The sequence below is a fragment of the Artibeus jamaicensis genome, unplaced genomic scaffold (assembly GCF_021234435.1).
Source record: "Artibeus jamaicensis isolate MK-2021 breed Jamaican fruit bat unplaced genomic scaffold, CSHL_Jam_final contig_787, whole genome shotgun sequence".
Classification (NCBI taxonomy): Eukaryota; Metazoa; Chordata; class Mammalia; order Chiroptera; family Phyllostomidae; genus Artibeus; species Artibeus jamaicensis.
The window spans coordinates 7,473,362-7,492,087 of NW_026521972.1; the positions used below are offsets into that span (position 1 = coordinate 7,473,362).

Consider the following 18,726-nt stretch of genomic DNA (forward strand, 5'->3'; position numbering starts at 1 on the left):
TGAGCTGCAGAGCTGACCTGGTCTCCAGGCCTAGAGCAGAGCCAGGCAGGTCACGTGACAGACAGCACCACACAACTTACTGCAGCTCTCTCTCCTAAGCACAGACTGCTCCACAGACAATGGGTGCTGACTCTCTTCCTCCTTCACTCCCCATCCCAAACACAAGGCCCAAATATTATAATCACTCTCACCTTCGCACAGCAGGAACAAGTTCCTTGGCTTTCTGCCCACACTCTAGTTGAATAGCAAAAGTTGTGAGATACTCTTTAGTACAATGGTTTCTACTGCTATCTTCAGAGAGCCTGAAGGGAAACAAACTTTTTCTTAAAAAAAAAAAAAAAAAAAAGAAAGAAATTAAGAAGATAAAATTAGAGTTTAAAGGGGAGTTAAAATTGATGCATGTCAGAAAGATTTTGTTATTTCGAGTCTATGAGACACAAAAACTGAAGAAGTATCGATAACATTTAAAGGAACAATGAAATTCATTTGATTTTTACAATCCCAAGTGCTGGCTTGATTGAAGTAAGCCTTCCTCTTTCTTGTAAATTACCTTGATCAGGGCTCTTCATAAAATAATGTGCCATTTACCAAAATCCTGTCTTGGTGTTCTGCTCTGTTAGTGAATACTGCTCTGTTAATGAATAAGGTTAGGTCAATTACTGGGTACAAGTACTGGTTAATTTTTTTCTTCTGGTAGACATAAAGGTCAAATGTCTCAGAAACCTTTGTTTGGATGGATTGAGTTTTCTTCTTGTTCCAACTGAGACTCTATGCCAGTATTTATTGAAATGCTCCCAGTTCTTGGAGAAGACTTTTGAAGCTCACGACATTCATTCTGACAAGTCTCTTGAGGCCACAGATGATCACCTGATGGATATGTTGCAAGGATTTTTACATGAGATGGCAACTCCTCTAACTCTTGACACAACATGGTACTAACAAAGAGATTTTCCAGTAAAAATTGTTAGTTTTCCTTTAGTTTGCAAAATTAATTTAGGTGAAACAGTAGCTAGCTGAGGTTGATTTCTCAGCTTAGTACAGAGCTAACAGCTTGATTTGTATTAATAGATTGTCATGGACTAGGACACTTAATCATGTAAGATTATGTTACTTTGGATAAATCTTGGGTTAATATCTTTCTGAGCAGAACATTTTACAAAATTCAGATCCAATTTTTACATGGTGATTTCATGCACACTACTGAATACCAGATTTCTCTTCCTACTTGTATACTTCAACATCTTGAAATTATTCAATATCAACTTTTTATGAATTCTGAAAACAGGAGAAATAATGAATAAAAATACTGCAGTCATTCACCACATAACAACATTTAAGTCAACAGACCACATATAGATTAGTGGTCTCTTAAGATTACAGTGGACTTTGAGTTGAAAGTGGATCAGAAACTGTGCAGAAGCTCTAAGAGGTAGGAAAGTGACAGTGGGACTCCATCCCTTCATGGTGGGGCTGGCTAGAGGTGATGTCCCTCATCACCACCTCTGAGAGGGCAGAGCTTCTCACTGCCTGTGTAGTTGAGAAGGTGGAGAAGTGGCTATTGTCATACTCGCAGGGAAGTGGAGCCAATGTGGGCAGGTGGCTGAGCTTCAGCGTGAGCCCGCCATCTAATAGGAGATCTCACTGCTACGATGAAGGCCATTTGTGAGACCTGCTACCAGAAGAGGAGATTCTCTACTAGAAAGGCACAATGAGATCTTTGCCAATCTGATAATTTTTTTGAATAAACCATTCTGTGCAGCAGTCTTCTGTGGAGTTGTGATGTGACAGGTAGACCTGGACTGACCTATCCAGAAGCACTTGAGTCAGAACAAAGAGAGACAGAATCTTCAGAGTTTTCCAGAACCACGAATTATTCCAGGACCAACTTTACCTATCATTCATGCTTACATGAAATTTGTGATGATATTTTTGTATATTTCAAGTATCAGTATTCTGACAAAGAAACTGTGGCAATCACTAGGAACAGTGAAGCAAGGTTACAGTGTAGGATTTTGGAAGTCCTCCCTCCATCACATTAAAATGGTTTTGCTAATGTACACGTCAGCAGTGTAGATGGAGAAGCTATTATTATCAGTGATGGTGATGGTTCAGAAACACAAAACAGTTCTTTTCAAAATAAGAAGAGGTGCAGTTGATTGTTCAAGTACAAAGTACAACCCACTAAAGAAAAATTATATGAGTGTGCTACCCAAGTCACCCAGAGAAAACACCTATTTTCTTGTGATACAGCTAAAGCTTCTCTCTACAGTAACACTGTGAACCACAAGATGAAGCCATTGAAATTAAGGCATCATCTCTTTCAACATAAAAAATGGCAGACCAAGATTTTTCTTAGTTTTTCCCTGATAATCCATCCACCCACCTTTGTCTTCAGTCCTGCTAACAGAAAAAGAGGGATACCACCCAGATGAGTATTAGGAACACAGTGTTATTAATAAACAGACTATCGCAAGCTATAAGAATAAAACTACTAAAAAACAGACAAAACTTTACATATAAGAAGTAATGAAGTCACTGGCTTTTGAAGAGGCTAAATGTAAAAGAGAAGAGATGTCCTAAAAAAAAAAGAGAGAAAATAAAAGATTTAAAAAAAGAATTGAAAATTGTTGAAGAAGAGAAACTGAAGAAGAAAGAAAAAAGGCCTAAAATAGAAAGAGAAAAGGAAGAAAAGTTACATGAAGAAAAGCAAAAATATATGGAATACTTAAAACACTGGTGAATACCTAGAGAAGATACGGAATGTAATGATCTTAAGAAATTTCCAGAAGCAACTTCAGTGAAAACGATTTCCTACTAAAATTTTTGATGATGTTCTGACAGTTTTGGAGCTCCTTAAAGCATTTGGGGAATTTTTTGATCTTCAGGATGAATTTCCCGAGGTAGTAATCCTACAAGTGTTACAAGAAGCTCTTGTAGGAAATAACAGTGAAGGACCAGTACAAGTGAAGCAAAAGCTGGAATGAGGCTTCAAGCATTTTTCCATTCAGGCTCAAAAACTTGGACTTCACATCACACCTGGGAATGTGGATCAAGCGCAAAATTTTGAGGAAAGCAAATTGTAAAAATGGAATATTAACTCGTGCTATAACACAGACATATATGTACAAAGCAATAACAACTGACTGACCATTTTGAAGTGTGGTCTACACTATAGTCTCATTTTTAATGTTAACCACTCAAGAGAATGTTGGAAAGATTTCTTTGGCTACAGTTTTGTTTAGGAACGAATAAGTTTGATCAATATATTGAATCCAGTACTGGTTTGCAGAGACTTTTGTGCATTTGAGATCATTCATGTATCCTTATCTTGGAAAATATTTTTTTGCTTATGATTTGTCATTGATGATCTTTCTTAGACATGGTGTTAAGGGAAATTTATTTATATAAATAAATCAGAGCACAGTATAGAAAAAATGCATATGTCTATGAATTTTTTTAAAGACTTTATTTATTTATCTTTAGAGGGGAAGGGAAGAAGAGAAGGAGAGAAACATCAATGTATGGTTGCCTCTCGTGGGTCCCCTACTGGTAACTGGCCTGCAGCCCAGGCACGTGACATGACTGGGAATCTAACCATGATCCTTTGGTTCGCAGGCCTGCGCTCAAATCCACTGAGCTACACCAGCCAGGGCTGTCTACTAATTTTTTAATGAGCATACTCTTTCAACACTACACACGAATGACTCCAGTTTTACACTCTTGAAGTGCTGTACCTTTGCTGTCTAGAGATGTTAAGTCTGAGTTTATGAACTAAATATTTATTTAGCATTAAAAGTAATTTGTGAATTTGCTTCATATTTATAAAATTTGTAACTGGAAAATGTTCTTTAATTTTTTACCATATTTTTGTGGTTTTTGTTTTGCTTCTCTTGTCTTCCTTAATGATGAATCAGTCAATAAACATAACATTCTCCCTTTTCCTTGATAGTCCTTCCAGTTTTATGGAACTGTATTTTAAGTTTCTATGTACAACTTTTTAGGTGTATAAATAAAGTGATACGGTTTTTTGGAAAAAAAAAGATTACAATGGAGCTGAATAATTTCTATCCCCTAGTAACATCATACCCATTATAAAGTCATAGTGCAACAAATTACTCACATGTTTATGGCGATGCTGGTGTAAACAAACCTATTGTACTGCAAATCACTAAAAGTATAGCACATGCAATCATAGTAGTAGGCTGTACTGTCCAGGTTATGGGCGTGCACTCTATGATGTTCACACGATGAAAACATTTCCTTATGACACATTTATCAGAATGTATCCCCACCTTAAGTAGTATATGCCTCTACGTTTAATATTCTTCATTAGAGCTTAACGTTTCTATTGAGACATGATCCTCTATAGGTTAATATTGCCATTTCCATAAATACGAACTAGAACAGCAAGAACAGGGGCACAGTTAGTACACTGCTACAGCCGGCTCTCTCTCATTGCTGGTCTGCTTTTTTACTCATTTGCATGCATACAAACTCAATGTTTCTGGCAGCGATGGATAGATACTTAATTATTTAATATGTTTCATATTTGAGTGTAAACTAACATGCCTGCCAATTTCTAAAAATAACTTTTAGAAGGCTCCTGAGAAATAAAATCTAAATGCTGTCTATGAGTAAGATGTGATTTCAGTCAACTCCCTCTTCCCTTTGCCAGAGTGACAGCAGAGTTCAGGCCACACACAGGGATAATCCTATGTTGTGTAGATTTGACTTGAAGAATCTTGTATCTCCTAAAGCAGACTTTTCTGGTTCAGCTGGGTTGAGGCTAACATTCAATGTGGTCATTTGCCTGAGAGAATGGAACCTGAACCAGGCTGGTATCAGGGTAAATGAACTGGCCATTGCTACGTCTGTGGCTCACTGTCTGCAGATGGGTCGTGTGCATCCATAAATGAGAGCAAACTATGTAGTGTGGCCATTCTAAATACATTAGATGACAATAATTTTCACCAGCCAACTCATCCTTAATGCATTTTAATGCACTAAATCTTAATGCATTTGAACGTGATGTCAGTTGGACCTTTAAATAAATTGGTGAAAACTTAAATTTGACCACTAAAAAGAAAGAAATTTGAAAAAAACTTTATAATAATGGCCATAAAACATCACATTCTTCTATATAACAATGACACTTTTTCATGAAGTGTTATTTCAATGATTATATTAGTAACAATCACCAAATTATGTGGCTTTTAATACCTCATATACTGAGAGAGTTCATAGTATTTTTATACAGCTTGCCTCTGATCTTTTAATTGACATAAAAGTTTTTTTTAATAAGGAAATATAATTAATTGATATATGGCCCAATTTACAAGCCTATATACTTTCAGTTCCTTGACTTCAGATTTGATTGCTGTTGCTCGATCCCCACTTTAAAGCCTGTGTTGAACTTTTCTTTTTTGAGAAAATGAATTCTGAAAAGGATTAATAAGGGCTTAGATTAAAACCTTCTTACAGGCCATGAAAAAAAATACAAGCAAATAGCATCTAGGCAAAAAGTGGAACAATTTCTTCCACACCACATATGTGTAATAACACAAATAATTAGATTCTTCTAGTTACTTCTAATCTCTCACCTAGTCTTTCATGGTTATTCTCTAAACTTTAAATGATTCTCAGTTCTGTTAACATTTGCTTTATGTATTGAGGTGCTTTAATGTTGGTTGCATATATATTTACAGTCTGTGTATCATGTTGGAGGTATTATATCATTACCTTTTTTGTTCTTGTAGGGTCCATGGTTGGCGACCCTGTTACCAGGGTCTCAGGTGGGCATGGGTCCTGTCTGGCACTGAATGGACTGGGCTGCCTCTATGACCTTGATAGTAGTAGGTTTCCTGCTGGAACAAGGGTGTGCTTCAATGTGTGGTGCTCAATCCACAGACTATGGACCTTTTACCTGGTGTGCATATGGGTGTGGCTTCTGCTTGGTCCCAGGAAGGCCTCCTATCAGGTCACTAGGTGGGTCCATGGATGGGCAAGACTGGCCTCAGACCTCATCCAGGAGAACGTGGAAAAGAGTCAGGGGGCTGCCTCAGGGTTCGTAGTTGGGACCAAGGACTGCAGCCCTGACTCCAGGCTTCTGGGTAGGCAGAAATGTCCTCAGACCATAGAAAGTGGGGCTGGAGTCAGATCACAAGGCTCCTTCAGAATCTGGAGTCACTGAATTCAGATCTTCAGAGACTGGAGAAGCGTGTCTTCCATCCCATCTTGGGGAGGGCAGTAGTGCACCCAGACCATGGTGGAGAGGGGTCTATAGCTACATACAGGGCCATTTCAGGATCCACTCTTTACCCAAGATCAGCAGGCCTTCCTACAAGGGCAGTGGCAATGGGTGTGTCTTTTACCCAGTTCCTGGACAGGTAAGACCACTTACAGACTCCAGCACAAAAGGACAGTTTCAAGATATGAAGTCAGAAAAAAATTAGACAGGCCAGCTTCAGGGGCATGGGTGTGCATATCTCCTGCCTTGTTACTGGGAGGGCTGACTTGGCCACAGTTGAGAGAAGCTGGGTCATGGGACACTTTAGGGCCAACAGTCAAGACAGAGGTCGATGGTCCTTTTACTCTAGGCACAGACTAGCCTGATTCTTCCCAGGTCCCTTGGAAGATAATGCAGTGCCAGGACCAAAGTCAAACAGGCTATAGCTGAATCCAATGGGGTCAAGGCTATTTTAGGGTCTATGACCAGGATCACCACCATCAGTGAGCCTGCCTCCTTGGCATGGACCTACATTCTCAAAACAGCCTCTGTAATCTTGAACTTCACTGGGGTTTTGCAATCAGAAACCCAGATTCCAAAGCACCCACAAAGACACTTTTGTCTGTTTGTAGCTGCTGAATTATTGTTACTGAAGAGGTATACAAGTGAGAAACCTCCTCTTCTACCATCCCGCTAATGTTACCATTACCGTACAAGTGTATGGGATTCTGCTGTCCATTGCCCATAAACTCCAGAGGCAGAGGTTTGGTGAAAAAGGAAGAGTCTTTTATTTAAAGGCTATACAATTTTGGAAGAATAACAGGCTTCCATCTCAAAACCCATTCCCTTTAAAACACCCAAAGGCAAGTAGCCCTTCCACCCTCTGCCAGATCAGCTCAAGGCTGTGTCTGAAATTCCTTCTCACATTTAGAAATACCATTCTTTGGGACATACAAGTGCTGTAGCAGGATTGTCCAGGTGGTTGAGCTGGTTCCTGGTCACAGTCCAGCTTCATGAATCTCTAGAATCTGCATGCACCTGCGTCGTATTCACAGCGCGCTCCCCTTTTCTCTTGCCATGGCCCTCTGGCCACAGCCCACTGGCACAGCACCTGCATCCTGTCCTGCTGGCCATCAGCTCTCAGGTGTGTCCATGTGCCTAAATGAGCAGGGCTGCACTGTGCAGCACCAGTGCTACTGCTGCTTCTAGGGCAGGGAGAAGGACGGGCCTGTCACCTGGCCACACTGCCTCCAGGACCCTCCAGCCCTGGACACTAGGGCTCCCGACCCCTGACTGGGCTAGCGAGGGAGAAGAAAGAGAGCAAGTGTCCATGTGTGCTCTATTTTTAAAGTCCTGGCCTAAAGATCCTGTGGGCCGTGGAAGCCAGTAGGCAGGTCTTTACCTCTGTCCAAACATTTCACTAGCCAGGTGTGGGTGTCTCTGTAAGTTTCCTTCTGCTGTATCACCCAGCACTACTCCATTGCCGGGGCACGGCACACTTGTGCACTAGTTGTTTACCTCTCCCTAGGGGTGTGACTCACATGCAGCTATAGCTTTAATCCACTGCCTTGGTGTTTCCTCTGACCCCTCCTTTTCTGAGGAGTGTGGGATCTTGCACCATACTGGGGTAATGTTCCTCCCCAGGTCTGTGGCCAAAGCCTTTGTTATATTACTGCATGAATACTTCTGTTTTAATGCAATTCAATTTTTTCATCTCTTTTTTTGTAGTTAGTGTCATGAACTTCACTGTTAGTGTCTTCCTTTGTTGTATGTGAGTGTGTGTATATCTGTGTTTTCTTCTGAACACTTTTTAAGATTTTCTTCTTGTTTTCATAAATTTCCCTATGACATATCTTGTTTTTTTTCTGTCTGAATTTATTTTGGTTGTTTTATGGAAGACTTCTTGTACATGTGCCTTAATAACTTGAGATTTGGGGGGTGGTGTTATTGGCCATTGCTATATTAAATCTTTCTTCCAGAACTCTAATTACATATAACATAACTATTCTTATTCATATTTTTATTCCGTTATTTATTAAGTGGCAGCCTGAATATTTTCTACAGACCTTTCTTCCAGTCATTAATTTTAATATTCTCATCTGTTGTATAAAACCACTATATTGAGTTGTTAATATCTTAATATCATTTATTGAATTTTTCTGCTCTAGAATATTTCAATTTAATTTTAAAATAGATTCTCTGTGGAGAAATTTTTAATATTGTCATTTATTTTCTTTTTTAATTTCTTTTCTTTATTATTCAAGTATAGTTTTCTGTCTATTTCTCCCATCCCAGCCCACCCCACCCTGTGCTCCCCACCTCCCTCCCATTTCCACCCCCCTTAGTTATTGTCCCTGTATCCTTTATACTTATTCCTCTAAATCCCTCCCATTTTTCCCCTTAAATTCCCTCCCTTCTCCCCTCTGGTCACTGTCCCGCTGTTCTCTATTTCAGTGTATTTGTTTTTATTCTGCTTGCTTGTTTGTTTTGTTGTTTAGCTTCCTGTTAAAGGTGAGATCATATGGCATTTGTCTTTCAACCCCTGGCTTATTTCACTCAGCATAATGCTTTCCAGTTCCATCCATGTTGTTGCAAAGGGTAGTAGTTCCTTCTTTCTCTCTGCTGCATAGAATTTCATTGTGTATATGTACCACAATTTTTTGATCCATTCATTTATTGATGGGCACCTAGGTTGCTTCCAACTCTTGGCTATTGTAAATTGTGCTGCTATGAACATTGTGATGTATAGGTTCTTTGAAATTAGTGTTTTAGGGTTCTTAGGATATAATCCTAGCAGTGAAATTGCTGGGTCAAAAGGCAGGTCCATTTTTAGTTTTCTGAGGAAATTCCATACTGTTTTCCATAGTGGTTGTACCAGTCTGCAATCCCACCAACAGTGAACTAAGGTCCCCTTTTCCCCACAACCTCTCCAACATTTGTTGTTTGTTGCTTTGTTTATGATAGCCATCCTGACTGGTGTAAAGTGGTATCTCATTGTGGTTTTAATTTGCATCTCTCTGATAGCTAGAGATACTGAACATCTTTTCATGTGTCTCTGGATGTTCTGTATGTCCTCCTTGGAGAATTGTCTGTTCAAGTCCTTTGCCCATTTTTTAATTGGGTTACTTGTCTTCTTAGACTGCAGCCATGTGAGTTCTTTGTATATTTTGGAGATTAAAACTTTGTCTGAGGTATCATTGGCAAATATATTTTCCCATACAGTTGGTTGTCCTTTTAATTTAATACTGTTTTCTTTAGCCACGAGAAGCTTTTTATTTTGATGAAATCCCATTTGTTTATTCTTTCCTTTATATTCCTTGCTCTAGGGGACATATCTGTAAAAATGTTGCTGTGTGAAATATATGAGATTTTCCTTCAAATGTTCTCCTCTAGGACTTTAATGGTTTCGAGGCTTATATTTAAGTCTTTTATCCACCTTGAATTTATTTTGGTGTATGGTGTAAGTTGGTGCTCAAGTTTCATTTTTTTGCACGTAGCTGTCCAGTTCTCCCAACACCATTTGTTGAAGAGGCTATCTTTACTCCATTTTATGTTACTGCCCCCTTTGTCCTTTGTCGAATATTAATTGACTCTAGAGAGTTGGGTTGATTTCTGGGCTCTCTGTTCTGTTCCACTGGTCTATGTGCCTGTTTTTATGCCAGTACCAGGCTGTTTTGATTACAGTGGCCCTATAATACAGTTTGATATCAGGTATTGTGATCCCTCCTACTTTGCTCTTCTTTCTCAAAATTGCAGCAGCTATTAGGGATTGTTTATGATTCCAAATAAATTTTTGAATTGTTTGTTCTATGTCTGTGAAATATGCCATTGGAACTTTAATAGGTATTGCATTGAATCTGTAAATTGCTTTGGGTAGTATAGACATTTTGATGATGTTAATTCTTCCAATCCATGAACAAGGTATATGTTTCCATTTGTTTGTGTCTTTCTTGATTTCTTATTTTCAGTATTGTGTGGTTTTCTTCATACAGTTCTTTTACCTCCTTAGTTAGGTTTATTCCCAGATATTTTATTTTTGTTTTTGCTATATTAAATGGAATTTTTTCCTTGATTTCTGCTTCTGCTGTTTCATTGTTGGTATAAAAAATGCCTTTGATTTCTGGATATTGACTTTGTACCCAGCTGTTTTGCCAAATTTATTAATTAGTTCCAGCAGTGTTTTGGTAGAGTCCATAGGATTGTCCATGTACACTATCATGTCATCCACCAACAGTGACAGTTTTGTTTCCTCCTTTCCGATTTGGATGCCTTTTATTTCCTTTTCTAGCCTGATCTCTGTGGCTAAAACTTCCAGTACTATATTGAATAGAAGTGGTGAAAGTAGACAACCTTGTCTTGTTCCTGATCTTAGTGGAAAAGATTTTAGTTTTTACCCATTGAGTATGATGTTGGCTGTAGGTCTCTCATATATAGCCTTTATTATATTGAGGAATGCTCCCTCTATTCCCACTTTGCTGAGTGTTTTTATCATAAATGGGTGTTGAACCTTATCAAAAGCTTTTTCCATATCTATTGATATAATCATGTAGTTTTTGTCTTTGCTTTTGTTTATGTGATGTATTACATTTGCTGATTTGTGAATATTGAACCATCCTTGCATCCCTGGGATGAATCCCACTTGGTCATGGTGTATGATCTTTTTGATATATTGTTGGATGCGATTTGCCAGTATTTTGTTGAGGATTTTAGCATCTATGTTCATCAGCAATATTGGCCTGAAGTTTTCTTTCTTTGTTGTATCTCTATCTGGTTTTGGAATTAGGATGATGCTGGCTTCATAAAAAGAGTTTGGGAGTTTTCCATCCTTTTGAATTTTTTTGAATACTCTGTGAAGCATATGGGTTAGCTCTTCCTTAAATGCTTCGTAGAATTCTCCTGTGAAACCATCCGGACCAGGGCTTTTGTGTGATGGGAGTTTTTTGATTACTGCTTCAATTTCATTTGCCGTTATTGGTTTGTTCAGGTTTTCTGCTTCTTTTTCATTGAGTTTTGGAAGATTATATTTTTCTAGAAATGTGTTCATTTCCCTTAGGTTTTCAAATTTCTTGGCATACAGTTCTTCATAGTAATTTCTTACAATCCCTTCTATTTCTGTGGTATCATTTGTAATCTCTCCTCTTTCATTTCTGATTGTGTTTATTTGAGTCCTCTCTCTTCTTTTCTTGATGAGCCTACTTAAAGGCTTGTCTATTTTGTTTATCTTTTCAAAGAACCAACTCCTGGATTCACTGATCATTAGAATTGTGCTTTTAGTTTCTATGTCATTTAATTCTGCTCTGATCTTAGTTATTTCTTTCCTTCTGCTTGCTCTGGGCTGTCTTTGTTGTTGTTCCTCTAGTTCTTGCAGGTGTAGGGTTAGGTTGTTTGTTTGAAATGTTTCTATCTTCTTTAGGTAGGCCTATATTGCTATGAACTTCCCTCTCAGGACTGCCTTCACTGTGTCCCATAAGTTTTGGGTTGTTGTGAGATCGTTTTCATTTGTTTCCAGAAACTTTTTGATTTCTTCCCTAATTTCATTCTTGACCCATTCGTTGTTTAATAGCATACCATTCAGTCTCCATGATTTTGGGTGTTTTGGGTTTTTTCCTTTGGAGTTGGTTTCCATTTTCATTCCCTTGTGGTCAGAGAAAATGCTTGGTATTATTTCAATATTCTTGAATTTATTGATGCTCGTTTTGTGTTCTATCATGTGGTCTATCTTTGAAAATGTTCCATGTGTATTTGAAAGAATGTGTATTTAGCCTCTTTGGGGTGAAGGGCTCTATATATATTAGTTAAGTCCATTTCATCTAGGGTGTTGTTTAATGCTGCAGTATCATTGTTGATAGTTTGTTTGGACGATCTGTCCATTTTTGATAGTGGGGTGTTCAAATCCCCTACTATGATTGTGTTGCTGTCAATATCTTTCTTGAAGTCCTCTAAGAGTTTCTTTATATATTTGGGTGCTCCTATGTTTGGTGCATATATAATTATGATGTTAATGTCTTCTTGGTGGATTCTTCCCTTGAGTATAATGAAGTGACCTTCTGGATCTCTCTTTATGGCCCTTTTGTTGAAGTCTATTTTGTCTGATACAAGAATTGCTACCCCAGCTTTTTTGGGTCTCTTGTAGGCAGTATATGTGTGGGTCATGCTTTCTTATCCATGCAGCTATTCTGTGTCTTTTGATTGGAGCATTTAATCCATTTACTTTTAAGGTTATTATTGATAGGTACTCATTCATTGCCATTTTTGTACCTGTGTTCCTCTCTGTCTGTCTCTTTTCCTTCCTTTCCTTAAAGCAGTCCTTTTAGTATTTCTTGTAGGGCTGGTTTGGTGGAGGCATATTCTTTTAGACTTCTTTTGTCTTGGAAGCTCTTTATTTGGCCTTCTATCTTGATCGATAGCCTTGCTGGGTAAAGTAGCCTTGGTTGTAGGCCTCTGGTTCTCATTACTTGGAATATTTCTTGCCATTCTCTTCTTGCTTGGAATGTTTCCATTGAGAAGTCAGTAGCTAACCTTATTGGGGCTCCCTTGTATGTTACTTCTTTTTTCTCCCTTGCTGCCTTTAAGATTCTCTCTTTCTTCGAATTTTGCCATTTTGATGATGATGTGTCTTGAAGTGGGCCTCCTTGGATTCCTCTTGATTGGGACTCTCTGTGATTCCTGGATTTGTGTGACTTTTTCTCTCATCAAGTTAGGGAAATTTTCTCTCATTACTCTTTCAAATATGTTTTCCATCTCTTCTTCTTCTTCTCCTTCTGGTATTCCTATTATTCAGATATTATTAAGTTTCATATTGTCTTGCATTTCTCTTAATCCCTCTTCATTCTTTCTGAGCCTCTTTTCGTTTTTTGGCTCTTTCTGTGAGATGTTTTCTACTTTGTCCTCCAACTCGCTAATCCGATCCGCCGCCTCATATGTTCTACTTTTGAAACTTTGTACTGTGTCCTTCAATTCAGAAATTGTATTCTTCATTTCCTCTTGTCCCTTGCTGATTGTTTCTATTTCCTTTTTCATGTTGATATGGTTTAGGGTAAGATCATTGTAGCTCCCCTGTAGTTTCTGGTAGCTCATTGTGAGCTCTTTGAACTTCCTAATAATCAGTGCTTTGAATTTAATATATGATAGTTGACTTGCCTCTGTTTCATCTAACATTCTTTCTGAGGCTTCTGCTTTTTCTTTCATTTGGGAATTGTTTCTTTGTCTTCCCACTGTTTGTGAGACTCCTCTTGTTAGCCTCAGCTTGTAAAATTGATCTTTTCTGACTCCCTGGGTTTATGGTGTGAACTTCTGTGGTATAATACCTGTGAATTTCAGTGGTGCAGATTCCTGCAGGTATCTTGATGTTCTCCACTTCCACCTACTCCTTTTATCGTGTGTGTGTAATCAGTTGGAGGAGGAGGCAAAATGGTTTGTGAAAAATATGGAACACTTTATGAATTTGCATGTCATCCTTTTGCAGGGGCCATGTTAATCTTCTCTGTATCTTTCCAATTTTAGTATATGTGCTGCCGAAGTGAGCACATCATTTATTTTCTTAAAGATCACAATTATGTTTACTTTAAAACACAAAGCAAAACACAGCAAACAATGGGTATCTGTATATTGGCTAGTATTGGCTTTTCTCTTGATAATATTTGTTGGATTGCTTGGAATTGGTTTATTTAATAATGGAAAACTGTAAAGTATTATAGAAAATTTGTTTAACTGATCTCTTTCCAGAACAAGGCTACTCTATTTTTCCTTTGGATACCTGAGTTATGAAAAATCTGATTCACTTCAAACAGGACTGAGCAGTACTGAGTATGGTTTTTCTTGGTTACTGTTAAGGATCCCAGTTGAATGTTTCTAGGGCCCTTCTTGTCATGCCCTCAACTCAATTTATATATCTCAACACCATATGCTACTTTAAAGAAATAAAATGAAGTGTTAAGATATAGTATAGATCATAGTAAACCAAAGAATCTGATAATTTTGATGAAATGGAAAAATTCCTAGGGAAACACAATCTACCAAAATTGACAGAGGAAGGAATATAACATCTAGAAACCTAAGGAGAAAACCTCAAAGGACCTGTAGTAAATAGATTCAGTTAGCAGTTTCAGAGCTGTCTCCCACACCAAACACACACATGCAAAGTCTAGGCTTCACTGTGTCCTGTATGCACTGTGTGCAACAACACTGAAAGAATTAATGCCACTCCTTCAAACAATTTTTTTCTAGAAGATAGAAGAGTGGGAAAACTGCCCAACTTCTCCTATGAGGCTAGTAGTACTCAGATTATATAATAAGACAGACACCACAATAAGTATAGACCACCAACTTACACTAAACAAGTTAAATGACCCATGGACATGAACAACAGGGTGGGGACTGAAAATAAATCAGTAAATTTATTTTCACCTCCAATCAATGAGCCAAAAGGTAATTTTACCTTGACAAAATGATTATAAAGTATTTCTAGAATAACACTTACATGTGGAAATGCAAAAGATACTCTTAAAAAATCTGTTAATGAGTATGTGACATGAATATAGATTAAAAATCCTCAAAAATATACTAGCAACCAGAATTAAATAAGGCATAAGAATTTGCAAGTAATATCTAAAACCATTTTCATTTTCAATAGATTTGATTTTATAAATATCAAATTCAAGAGCATCAATTAAAATGTCCATTAGAAACAAAGTGATAGTTAAGTTTAACTGGTTAGATTAACTGCTATACTTAAGTCCATAGTTTTATTTTCTAAAAGTGTGACTAATTTGGAATATATGATAAATGTTATTTACATTGTTAAAAATATGGACTCAGTATAAATCAAACAAAAATTTCAAAACCCATGTTATGAAAATTTCCATGTTATGAAAAAATTAAAACTCTACTTAAGTACATTAAAGACACATAAGGATTTCCCAGGACCATTTGTTGAGGAGGCTGTTTTTAGTACATTGTATTTTCATGCCTACTTTGTCAAATAGTAATTGACCCTAAAGACATGGTTTTATTTCTGGGCTCTCTTTTCTGTTCCATTGGTCTGTGTTTCTGTTCTTATGCCAGTACCAGGCTGTTGTGATTACAGTGGCCTTGTAGTACAGTTTGATATCAGGTATTATGATCCCTCCTACTCTGTCCTTCTTTCTCTATATTGCTGCAGCTATTTGGAGGTTTTTTTTGGTTCTATATAAATTTTTGAAATATTTGATATAAATCTGTGAAATATGTCTTTGGTATTTTAATAGGGATTATGTCAAATCTATAGATTGCTTTGGGTAGTATGGATATTTTGATGGTGTTTATTCTTCCAATCCATGAACATGGTATATACTCCCATTTGTTTGTGTCTTCCTTGATTTCTTTCTTCATTGTTCTGTAGCTTTCCAGGTACAGGTCTTGTGCATCCTTGGTTAAGTTTACTCCTAGTTATGTTATTTTTCTTATTGCTATAGTAAATGAGATTTTTCCCCTAGTGTCCTTTTTTGATATTTCATTGTTGTTGTAGAAAAATTCTTTCAATTTCTGAATATTGATTTTGTATTCCACTATTTTCCCAAAATGGTGCTGGGAGATCTGGAATGGTATATGCAAAAAAATTAAACTAGACCACCAACTTACACTATACACCAGAATAAATTCGAAATGGATAAAATGTTTAAACATAAGCCCTAAACCCATAAAAGTCTTATAGGAAAACTTAGGCAATAAAATTCCAGACATCCCACACAGAAATATTTTTGCTGATACAACATATAGGGCAAGGGAATAAAAGAAAGAATAAACAGATGCGAGTACATCAAATTAAAAAGCTTCTACATGCCTAAAGAAAACATCAGCAAAATAAAAAGGGAGCCAACCATATTGAAAAACATACTTGCCAGCAGTAACACAGACAAGGGTTTAATCTCCAAAATATATAAAGAACTCATATAACTCAACACCAGAGACAAACAATTCGATAAATGGGCAAAGGACCTGAACAGGTACTTCTCAAAGGAGGACATACAGAGGGCCCAGGGATATGCAAAAGGATGCTCTGCATCACTAGCCATTAGGGAGATGAAAATTAAAACCACAATGAGATACCACCTCACATTGTTCAGAATGGCCATCATTAACAAATCAACAAACAATAATGCTGGCCAGGATGCAGAGCAAAGGGAATTCTGGTGCACTGTTGATAGGAATATAGATGGTGTAGCCACTGTAGAAAATAGTATGGAATTTACTCAAACAACTCAAAAGCAAAAACTGTCTTTTTGATTTGGCAATTCCACTGTTGGGAATACATCCTAAGAATCCTGAAACACCAATTCAAAAGAACCCGTGTACCCCTATGTTCATATCAGTGTTATTCAAAATAGCCAAGTGCTGGAAACAGCCTAAGTACCCAACGGTAAATGAGTGGATCACAAAACTAGTACATTTACACAATAGAATGCTACGCAGCAGAGAGAAAGAAGGAATTCCTACCTTTTGTGACAACATGGATGGAACTGGAGAGTATTATGCTAAGTTAAATGAGCCAGGTGGTGAAAGACAAGTACCATATGATTTCACTTGTAACAGGAACCTGATGAATAAAACCAACAAATGAGCAAAATAGAACCAGAGGCATGAAAACAAGAAACAAATTTATAGGGACCAAAGAGGAGCAATGAGGGGAACAAGAGAGGAAAGAAGGGGAAGGGCCTAATTAAAAAACAAGTATAAATGACCCATGGACATGAACAACAGGGTGGGGACTGAAAATAAATCAGTAAATTTATTTTCACCTCCAATCAATGAGCCAAAAGGTAATTTTACCTTGACGAATGATTATAAAGTATTTCTAGAATAACACTTACATGTGGAAATGCAAAAGATACTCTTAAAAAATTTGTTAATGAGTATGGAAAGGAAATAGGATATAGTAGCCCTACCTAGTATTAAATTATATATATGAAATTAAATTTCACCATATAAAGAACTGGTATAGAAAACTAGGCAGATGATATAGGTATGGCTCAAAATTACAATGTTATTTAGCTAAATAATTTGGTAGTATTTGATACTAGAGGAAAAATAATCACTACTCAAACTGTTTAGGGAGAATTAACTAGCTTCTTGGGAATTAATAACATAAGAGCATATTTCTAATATCCTTGTAGATATTATATGTAAAACATATGGGTGAACCTAATATTAAATAGGGGAGTTTCTCAGTGTAATTCAACACTCAGAAGCAAAAAAAAAAGGTAGTTTAAATAGATAGTATTATAGACACAATTGCTAGTAGGATAGTAAATATTAATAATATTGAGTAAATTTATTGAGTAAATTTTCTGCAAAGAAAATGTATCTTTCTCCTTCATAACTGAAACACTAATTCCAAAGAACATAAGTGACCCTATATTCATTGTAGCATTATATGCAATTGCCAAGATGTGGAAGCAGCCCAAGTGTCCATCAGTAGATGAGTGGGAAAAAAAACAAAAACTATGGGATATTTACATAATGAAATACTTCTAAGGCATAAAAAAAGAGGAAAACTTTACCCTTTACCTCCAGAATGGACCTGGAGAACATTATGCTAAGTGAAATAAGCCAGTAGTCTGAGAATGACAAATGCCATATGATTTCATTTATATCTGGAATCTAATGAAACTGAACTAACAAGCAAAATAGAGACAGACTTATAGATCGAGAACAGGATGATAGCCAAGGGGGAGATTAGAGGGTAGAGGGGTCAAGGAACAAAGAATAAGGACTCCCAGACACGGACAACAGTGTAGTGCTTATGGGGAGGAGTATAAGGGAGATAAATGGTAATGGAAAATATACAATAAAAAAATTGTATCTCCTTTGTTGCTGAAGTTTCACTCAGGATTTGAGTTTCACTCATTCACATCCTAGCATTAGATGGAAAGGTTATGAATAATATTGCACACTGAAAAATAACAAAATTTTAAATAGTAATATTATTTTATATAAATTCGCATTCAGGAAGTTGCATATTATACTGTCATCCAAACTAAAGGGGAATAGAATCAAGGATAGGAGGTGGGGATGGCTGGGGTCAGGGGGCAGTGATGAAGGGAAAATGGAATCAGCTGTACTTAAGCAACAATAAAAAAGAAGTTGTTGATTAAAAAAGAAAAAAAAACAACATTGAATTATGGGTACAACCAAGAGATTCTGGAAGTTTAGTTTTGTGGGAGTGAAACAACGCAATGTCAAAGAGTGAGTAATAGATATAAATGTATATACAGATTGCAAATATGTCCTCATATGGTTATTTATTAGTGTGGATAAAATATACTCCATAATTATAATAATAGGAATCCTCAGAAAGTTTCATTCTTCTACTCTTCTCTAACACTCGTGATAATTACTACATATTCAGCTCTTAATTTTTACCATAAATGATTTTATGCCAATCCAAATTTGTGTGCATTTAAAAAAATTGTCTTGATTATTCTTTACATATTATTTTAATTAATGTTATAACTAGGTTGTGA

At 37.0% G+C, this 18,726-nt stretch overlaps 1 long non-coding RNA gene and 1 other non-coding gene across 2 annotated transcripts in view; both read right to left on the reverse strand.

The window, feature by feature from the left end:
- The window catches only part of LOC128628503 (uncharacterized), a 53,341-nt gene that overhangs the window by 31,906 nt on the left and 2,709 nt on the right, over positions 1-18,726 (reverse strand). The window contains exons 2-3 of the long non-coding RNA XR_008392909.1: positions 16,700-16,799; positions 192-323 (exon numbers count right to left, since the gene is read on the reverse strand). This is a non-coding gene — a long non-coding RNA (uncharacterized LOC128628503). The remainder of the gene's footprint in view (positions 1-191; positions 324-16,699; positions 16,800-18,726) is intronic.
- On the reverse strand, positions 13,647-13,753 carry LOC119054663 (U6 spliceosomal RNA). The gene has a single exon (XR_005083563.2). It is a non-coding gene; the product is annotated as a U6 spliceosomal RNA (small nuclear RNA).